This window comes from Procambarus clarkii, chromosome 76 (assembly GCF_040958095.1).
Source record: "Procambarus clarkii isolate CNS0578487 chromosome 76, FALCON_Pclarkii_2.0, whole genome shotgun sequence".
Classification (NCBI taxonomy): domain Eukaryota; kingdom Metazoa; phylum Arthropoda; class Malacostraca; order Decapoda; family Cambaridae; genus Procambarus; species Procambarus clarkii.
In genome coordinates this window covers 1900609-1910554 of record NC_091225.1, presented here as the reverse complement: position 1 = coordinate 1910554, position 9946 = coordinate 1900609, and positions in this window count along the sequence as shown.

Sequence of the window (9946 nt, the reverse complement as noted above, 5' to 3'; positions counted from 1 at the left end):
TGCACGTATTCGCAGTTTGAAATTACCACCTTTTATACCCAACATATGCCAAGTCCTGAAATCGGCAGCGAGTCACATTTTGCACAAACTCCCCTGCAGTTTTCGAAATATCCTAAATATCCCCATTTCGAGGCATGATCCATATTTTGGAGCCAAATTCTAGCTCTCTGCACGTATTCGCAGTTTGAAATTATGACTTTTTATACCCAACATATACGAAGTACTTAAAGCGGCGTTTGGTCACATTTGTCTCAAACCTCCCTGCAGTTTTCAAAATATCCCAATATCCCAATTTCAAGGCCTGAGCCATATTTTGTAGCCAAATTATGGCTCTCTGCACGTATTCGCAGTTTGAAATTACCACCTTTTATACCCAACATATGCCAAGTCCTGAAATCGGCAGCAAGTCACATTTTGCACAAACTCCCCTGCAGTTTTCGAAATATCCTAAATATCCCCATTTCGAGGCATGAGCCATATTTTGGAGCCAAATTCTAGCTCTCTGCACGTATTCGCAGTTTGATATTACGACTTTTTATACCCAACATATTCCAAGTTCTGAAAGCGGCAGTGAGTCACATTTTGCACAAACTCCCCTGCAGTTTTCAAAATATCCCAATTTCGAGGCCTGAGCCATATTTTGGAGCCAAATTCTGGCTCTCTACATGTATTCGCAGTTTGATATTACAAGTTTTTATACCCAACATATGCCAAGTACTGAAAGCGGTATTGAGTCACATTTTGCACAAACTCCCCTGCAGTTTTCAAAACATCCCAATTTCGAGGCCTGAGCTATATTTTGGAGCCAAATTCTGGCTCTCTGCACGTATTCGCAGTTTGAAATTACAACTTTTTATACCCAACATATACCAAGTACTGAAAGCGGCGTTTGGTCATATTTGTCCCAAAGTCCCCTGCATTTTTCAAAATATCCCAAACATCCCAATTTCGAGGCCTGAGCCATATTTTGGAGCGAAATTCTGGCTCTCTGCACGTATTCGCAGTTTGAAATTACCACCTTTTATACCGAACATATGCCAAGTCCAGAAAGCGTCAGTGAGTCACATTTTGCACAAACTCCCCTGCAGTTTTCGAAATATCCTAAATACCCGAATTTCGAGGCATGAGCCATATTTTGGAGCCAAATTCTAGCTCTCTGCACGTATTCGCAGTTTGAAATTACGACTTTTTATACCCAACATATGCGAAGTACTGAAAGCGGCGTTTGGTCACATTTGTCTCAAACCTCCCTGCAGTTTTCAAAATATCCCAAATATCCCAATTTCGAGGCCTGACCCATATTTTGGAGCCAAATTCAGGCTCTCTGCACGTATTCGCAGTTTGAAATTACGACTCTTTATACCTAACATATGCCAAGTACTGAAAGCGGCGTTTGGTCATATATGTCCCAAAGTCCCCTGCAGTTTTCAAAATATCCCAAACATCCCAATTTCGAGGCCTGAGACATATTTTGGAGCCAAATTCTGGCTCTCTGCACGTATTCGCAGTTTGAAATTACCACTTTTATACCCAACATATGCCAAGTCCTGAAAGCGGCAGTGAGTCACATTTTGCACAAACTCCCCTGCAGTTTTCAAAATATCCCAAATATCCCAATTTCGAGGCCTGAGCCATATTTTGGAGCCAAATTCTGGCTCTCTACATGTATTCGCAGTTTTATATTACAAGTTTTTATACCCAACATATGCCAAGTACTGAAAGCGGTAGTGAGTCACATTTTGCACAAACTCCCCTGCAGTTTTCAAAATATCCCAAACATCCCAATTTCGAGGATTGTGCAATATTTTGGAGATAAATTCTGGCTCTTTGCACGTATTCGCAGTTTTATATTACGACTTTTTATTCCCAACATATGCCAAGTCCTGTAAGCGGCAATTAGTCACATTTTGCACAAACTCCCCTGCAGTGTTCAAAATATCCCAAACAACCCAATTTCGAGGCCTGAGCCATATTTTGGAGCCAAATTCTGGCTCTCTGCACGTATTCGCAGTTTTAAGTTACGACTTTTTATACCCAACATATGCCAAGTACTGAAATTGGCGTTTGGTCACATTTGTCACAAACCTCCCTCCAGTTTTCAAAATATCCCAAACATCCCAATATCGAGGCCTGAGCCATATTTTGGAGCCAAATTCTGGCTCTATGCACGTAATCGCAGTTTGATATTACGACTTTTATACCCAACATATTCAAAGTCCTGAAAGCGGCAGTGAGTCACATTTTGCACAAACTCCCCTGCAGTTCTCGAAATATCCCAAATATCCGAATTTCGAGGCCTGAGCTATATTTTGGAGGCAAATTCTGGCTCCCTGCACGTATTCGCAGTTTTAAGTTACGACTTTTTATACCCAACATATGCCAAGTACTGAAAGCGGCGTTTGGTCCCATTTGTCCCAAACCTCCCTCCAGTTTTCAAAATATCCCAAACATCCCAATTTCTAGGCCTGAGCCAAATTTTGGAGCCAAATTCTGGCTCTATGCACGTATTCGCAGTTTGATATTACGACTTTTTATACCCAACATATGCGAAGTACTGAAAGCGGCGTTTGGTCACATTTGTCTCAAACCTCCCTGCAGTTTTCAAAATATCCCAAACATCCCAATTTCTAGGCCTGAGCCATATTTTGGAGCCAAATTCTGGCTCTATGCACGTATTCGCAGTTTGATATTACGACTTTTTATACCCAACATATGCCAAGTCCTGAAAGAGGCAGCGAGTCACATTTTGCACAAACTCCCCTGCAGTTTTTGAAATATCCCAAATATCCCAATTTCGAGGCCTGAGCCATTTTTTGGAGCCAAATTCTGGCACTCTTCACGTATTCACAGTTTGATAATGCGACTTTTTATACCCAACATATGCAAAGTACTGGACGCAGCAGTTAGACACATTTTGCACAAACTTCCCTGCAGTTTTCAAAATATCCCAAACATTCCAATTTCGAGACCTGAGCCATATTTTGGACCCAAATTCTGGCTCTCTGCACGTATTCGCAGTTTGAAATTACGACTTTTTTATACCCAACATATGCCAAGTAATGAAAGAGGCGTTTGGTCATATTTGTCCCAAACTCCCCTGCAGTTTTCAAAATATCCCAAACATCCCAATTTCGAGGCCTGAGCCATATTTTGGAGCCAAATTCAGGCTCTCTGCACGTATTCGCAGTTTGAAATTACGACTTTTTATACCCAACATATGCCAAGTACTGAAAGCGGCGTTTGGCCACTTTTGTCCCAAACCTTCCTGCAGTTATCAAAGTATCCCAAACAACCCATTATCGAGGCCTGAGCCATATTTTGGAGCCAAATTCTGGCTCTCTGCACGTATTCGCAGTTTGAAATTACGACTTTTTATACCCATCATATGCCAAGTACTGAAAGAGGCGTTTGGTCATATTTGTCCCAAACTCCCCTGCAGTTTTCAAAATATCCCAAACATCCCAATTTCGAGGCCTGAGCCATATTTTGGAGCCAAATTCAGGCTCTCTGCACGTATTCGCAGTTTGAAATTACGACTTTTTATACCCAACATATGCCAAGTACTGAAAGCGGCGTTTGGTCATATTTGTCCCAAAGTCCCCTGCAGTTTTCAAAATATCCCAAACATACCAATTTCGAGGCCTGAGCCATATTTTGGAGCCAAATTCTGGCTCTCTGCACGTATTCGCAGTTTGAAATTACCACCTTTTATACCCAACATATGCGAAGTCCTGAAAGCGGCAGTGAGTCACATTTTTCACAAACTCCCCTGCAGTTTTCGAAATATCCTATATATCCCAAAATTTCGAGGCATGAGCCATATTTTGGAGCCAAATTCTGGCTCTATGCATGTATTCGCAGTTTGAAATTACATCATTTTATACCCAACATATGCGAAGTACTGAAAGCGGCGTTTGGTCACATTTGTCCCAAACCTCTCTCCAGTTTTCAAAATATCCCAAACATCCCATTTTCTAGGCCTGAGCCATATTTTGGAGCCAAATTCTGGCACTCTTCACGTATTCGCAGTTTGATATTACGACTTTTTATACCCAACATATGCAAAGTACTGGATGCAGCAGTGAGTCACATTTTGCACAAACTTTCCTGCAGTTTTCAAAAGATCCCAAACATCCCAATTTCGAGACCTGAGCCATATTTTGGACCCAAATTCTAGCTCTCTGCACGTATTCGCAGTTTGAAATTACATCATTTTATACCCAACATATGCGAAGTACTGAAAGCGGCGTTTGGTCACATTTGTCCCAAACCTCTCTCCAGTTTTCAAAATATCCCAAACATCCCAATTTCGAGGCCTGAGCCATATTTTGGAGCCAAATTCTGGCTCTATGCACGTATTCGCAGTTTGATATTACGACTTTTTATACCCAACATATGCCAAGTCCTGAAAGAGGCAATGAGTCACATTTTGCACAAACTCCCCTGCAGTTTTTTAAATATCCCAAATATCCCAATTTCGAGGCCTGAGCCATATTTTGGAGCCAAATTCTGGCACTCTTCACGTATTCACAGTTTGATAATACGACTTTTTATACCCAACATATGCAAAGTACTGGTCGCAGCAGTGAGACACATTTTCCACAAACTTCCCTGCAGTTTTCAAAATATCCCAAACATCCCAATTTCGAGACCTGAGCCATATTTTGGACCCAAATTCTGGCTCTCTGCACGTATTCGCAGTTTGAAATTACGACTTTTTTATACCCAACATATGCGAAGTACTGAAAGCGGCGTTTGGCCACATTTGTCCCAAACATTCCTGCAGTTATCAAAATATCCCAAACAACCCATTATCGAGGCCTGAGCCATATTTTGGAGCCAAATTCTGGCTCTCTGCACGTATTCGCAGTTTGAAATTACGACTTTTTATACCCATCATGTGCCAAGTACTGAAAACGGCGTTTGGTCATATTTGTCCCAAAGTCCCCTGCAGTTTTCAAAATATCCCAAACATCCCAATTTCGAGGTCTGAGCCATATTTTGGAGCCAAATTCTGGCTCTCTGCACGTATTCGCAGTTTGAAATTACCACCTTTTATACCCAACATATGCCAAGTCCTGAAAGCGGCAGTGAGTCACATTTTTCACAAACTCCCCTGCAGTTTTCGAAATATCCTAAATATTCCAAAATTTCGAGGCATGAGCCATATTTTGGAGCCAAATTCTAGCTCTCTGCAAGTATTCGCAGTTTGAAATTACAACTTTTTATACCCAACATATTCAAAGTACTGAAAGCGGCGTTTGGTCACATTTGTCCCAAACCTCCCTCCAGTTTTCAAAATATCCCAAACATCACAATTTCTAGGCCTGAGCCATATTTTGGAGCCAAATTCTGGCACTCTGCACGTATTCGCAGTTTGATATTACGACTTTTTATACCCAACATATGCCAAGTCCTGAAAGAGGCAGCGAGTCACATTTTGCACAAACTCCCCTGCAGTTTTGAAATATCCCAAATATCCCAATTTCGAGGCCTGAGCCATATTTTGGAGCCAAATTCTGGCTCTCTGCATGTATTCGCAGTTTGAAATTACATCTTTTTATACCCAACATATGCGAAGTACTGAAAGCGGCGTTTGGTCACATTTGTCCCAAACCTCTCTCCAGTTTTCAAAATATCCCAAACATCCCAATTTCTAGGCCTGAGCCATATTTTGGAGCCAAATTCTTGCACTCTGCACGTATTCGCAGTTTGATATTACGACTTTTTATACCCAACATATGCAAAGTACTGGATGCAGCAGTGAGTCACATTTTGCACAAACTTTACTGCAGTTTTTAGAAGATCCCAAACATCCCAATTTCGAGACCTGAGCCATATTTTGGACCCAAATTCTGGCTCTCTGCACGTATTCGCAGTTTGAAATTACGACTTTTTTATACCCAACATATGCGAAGTACTGAAAGCGGCGTTTGGCCACATTTGTCCCAAACCTTCCTGCAGTTATCAAAGTATCCCAAACAACCCAATATCGAGGCCTGAGCCATATTTTGGAGCCAAATTCTGGCTCTCTGCACGTATTCGCAGTTTGAAATTACGATTTTTATACCCAACATACACCAAGTACTGAAAGCGGCATTTGGTCATATTTGTCCCAAACCTCTCTCCAGTTTTCAAAATATCCCAAACATCCCAATTTCTAGGCCTGAGCCATATTTTGGAGCCAAATTCTGGCACTCTGCACGTATTCACAGTTTGATATTACGACTTTTTATACCCAACATATGCAAAGTACTGGATGCAGCAGTGAGTTACATTTTGCACAAACTTCCCTGCAGTTTTCAAAATATCCCAAATATCCCAATTTCGAGGCCTGACCCATATTTTGGAGCCAAATTCAGGCTGTCTGCACGTATTCGCAGTTTGAAATTACGACTTTTTATACCTAACATATGCGAAGTACTGAAAGCGGCGTTTGGTCATATATGTCCCAAAGTCCCCTGCAGTTTTCAAAATATCCCAAACATCCCAATTTCGAGGCCTGAGACATATTTTGGAGCCAAATTCTGGCTCTCTGCACGTATTCGCAGTTTGAAATTACCACCTTTAATACCCAACATATGCCAAGTCCTGAAAGCGGCAGAGAGTAACATTTTGCACAAACTCCCCTGCAGTTTTCAAAATATCCCAAACATCCCAATGTCGAGGCCTGAGCCATATTTTGGAGCCAAATTCAGGCTCTCTGCACGTATTCGCAGTTTGAAATTACGATTTTTATACCCAACATATGCCAAGTACTGAAAGCGGCGTTTGATCATATTTGTCTCAAAGTCCCCTGCAGTTTTCAAAATATCCAAAATATCCCAATTTCGAGGCCTGGCCCATATTTTGGAGCCAAATTCAGGCTCTCTGCACGTATTCGCAGTTTGAAATTACGACTCTTTATACCTAACATATGCCAAGTACTGAAAGCGGCGTTTGGTCATAAATGTCCCAAAGTCCCCTGCAGTTTTCAAAATATCCCAAACATCCCAATTTCGAGGCCTGAGACATATTTTGGAGCCAAATTCTGGCTCTCTGCACGTATTCGCAGTTTGAAATTACCACATTTTATACCCAACATATGCCAAGTCCTAAAAGCGGCAGTGAGTCACATTTTGCAGAAACTCCCCTGCAGTTTTCAAAATATCCCAAATATCCCAATTTCGAGGCCTGAGCCATATTTTGGAGCCAAATTCTGGCTCTCTACATGTATTCGCAGTTTTATATTACAAGTTTTTATACCCAACATATGCCAAGTACTGAAAGCGGTAGTGAGTCACATTTTGCACAAACTCCCCTGCAGTTTTCAAAATATCCCAAACATCCCAATTTCGAAGCCTGAGCCATATTTTGGAGCCAAATTCAGGCTCTCTGCACGTATTCGCAGTTTGAAATTACGACTTTTTATACCCAACATATGCCAAGTACTGAAAGCGGCGTTTGGTCATATATGTCCCAAAGTCCCCTGCAGTTTTCAAAATATCCAAAATATCCCAATTTCGAGGCCTGAGCCTTATTTTGGAGCCAAATTCTGGCTCTCTACACGTATTCGCAGTTTGAAATTACGACTTTTTATACCCAACATATACCAAGTACTGAAAGCGGCGTTTGGTCATATTTGTCCCAAAGTCCCCTGCATTTTTCAAAATATCCCAAACATCCCAATTTCGAGGCCTGAGCCATATTTTGGAGCCAAATTCTGGCTCTCTGCACGTATTCGTAGTTTGAAATTACCACCTTTTATACCGATGATATGCCAAGTCCTGAAAGCGGCAGTGAGTCACATTTTGCACAAACTCCCCTGCAGTTTTCGAAATATCCTAAATACCCCCATTTCGAGGCATGAGATATATTTTGGAGCCAAATTCTAGCTCTCTGCACGTATTCGCAGTTTGAAATTATGACTTTTTATACCCAACATATGCGAAGTACTGAAAGCGGAGTTTGGTCACATTTGTCTCAAACCTCCCTGCAGTTTTCAAAATATCCCAAATATCCCAATTTCAAGGCCTGACTCATAGTTTGGAGCCAAATTCAGGCTCTCTGCACGTATTCGCAGTTTGAAATTACGACTTTTTATACCTAACATATGCCAAGTACCGAAAGCGGCGTTTGGTCATATATGTCCCAAAGTCCCCTGCATTTTTCAAAATATCCCAAACATCCCAATTTCGAGGCCTGAACCATATTTTGGAGCCAAATTCTGGCTCTCTACATGTATTCGCAGTTTGATATTACAAGTTTTTATACCCAACATATGCCAAGTACTGAAAGCGGTATTGAGTAACATTTTGCACAAACTCCCCTGCAGTTTTCAAAATATCCCAAACATCCCAATTTCGAGGATTGTGCAATATTTTGGAGCCAAATTCTGGCTCTTTGCACGTATTCGCAGTTTTATATTACGACTTTTTATTCCCAACATATGCCAAGTCCTGTAAGCGGCAATTAGTCATATTTTGCACAAACTCCCCTGCAGTGTTCAAAATATCCCAAACAACCCAATTTCGAGGCCTGAGCCTTATTTTGGAGCCAAATTCTGGCTCTCTGCACGTATTCACAGTTTTAAGTAACGACTTTTCATACCCAACATATGCCAAGTACTGAAATCGGCGTTTGGTCACATTTGTCCCAAACCTCCCTCCAGTTTTCAAAATATCCCTAACATCCCAATATCGAGGCCTGAGCCATATTTTGGAGCCAAATTCTGGCTCTATGCACGTAATCGCAGTTTGATATTACGACTTTTTATACCCAACATATTCCAAGTTCTGAAAGCGGCAGTGAGTCACATTTTGCACAAACTCCCCTGCAGTTCTCGAAATATCCCAAATATCCCAATTTCGAGGCCTGAGCCATATTTTGGAGCCAAATTCTGGCTCCCTGCACGTATTCGCAGTTTTAAGTTACGACTTTTTATACCCAACATATGCCAAGTACTGCAAGCGGCGTTTGGTCACATTTGTCCCAAACCTCCCTCCAGTTTTCAAAATATCCCAAATATCACAATTTCGAGGCCTGAGCCATATTTTGGAGCCAAATTCTGGCTCTCTGCACGTAATCGCAGTTTTAAATTACGACTTTTTTATACCCAATATATGCGAAGTACTGAAAGCGGCGTTTGGCCACATTTGTCCCAAACCTTCCTGCAGTTATCAAAGTATCCCAAACAACCCAATATCGAGGCCTGAGCCATATTTTGGAGCCAAATTCTGGCTCTCTGCACGTATTCGCAGTTTGAAATTACGACTTTTTATACCCATCATATGCCAAGTACTGAAAGCGGCGTTTGGTCATATTTGTCCCAAACTCCCCTGCAGTTTTTAAAATATCCCAAACATCCCAATGTCGAGGCCTGAGCCATATTTTGGAGCCAAATTCAGGCTCTCTGCACGTATTCGCAGTTTGAAATTACGACTTTTTATACCCAACATATGCCAAGTACTGAAAGCGGCGTTTGGTCATATTTGTCCCAAAGTCCCCTGCAGTTTTCAAAATATCCAAAATATCCCAATTTCGAGGCCTGAGCCATATTTTGGAGCCAAATTCTGGCTCTCTGCACGTATTCGCAGTTTGAAATTACGACTTTTTATACCCAACATATACCAAGTACTGAAAGCGGCGTTTGGTCATATTTGTCCCAAAGTCCCCTGCATTTTTCAAAATATCCCAAACATCCCAATTTCGAGGCCTGAGCCATATTTTGGAGCCAAATTCTGGCTCTCTGCACGTATTCGCAGTTTGAAATTTCCACCTTTTATACCGAACATATGCGAAGTCCTGAAAGCGGCAGTGAGACACATTTTTCACAAACTCCCCTGCAGTTTTCGAAATATCCTAAATATCCCAAAATTTCGAGGCATGAGCCATATTTTGGAGCCAAATTCTGGCTCTCTGCATGTATTCGCAGTTTGAAATTACATCATTTTATACCCAACATATG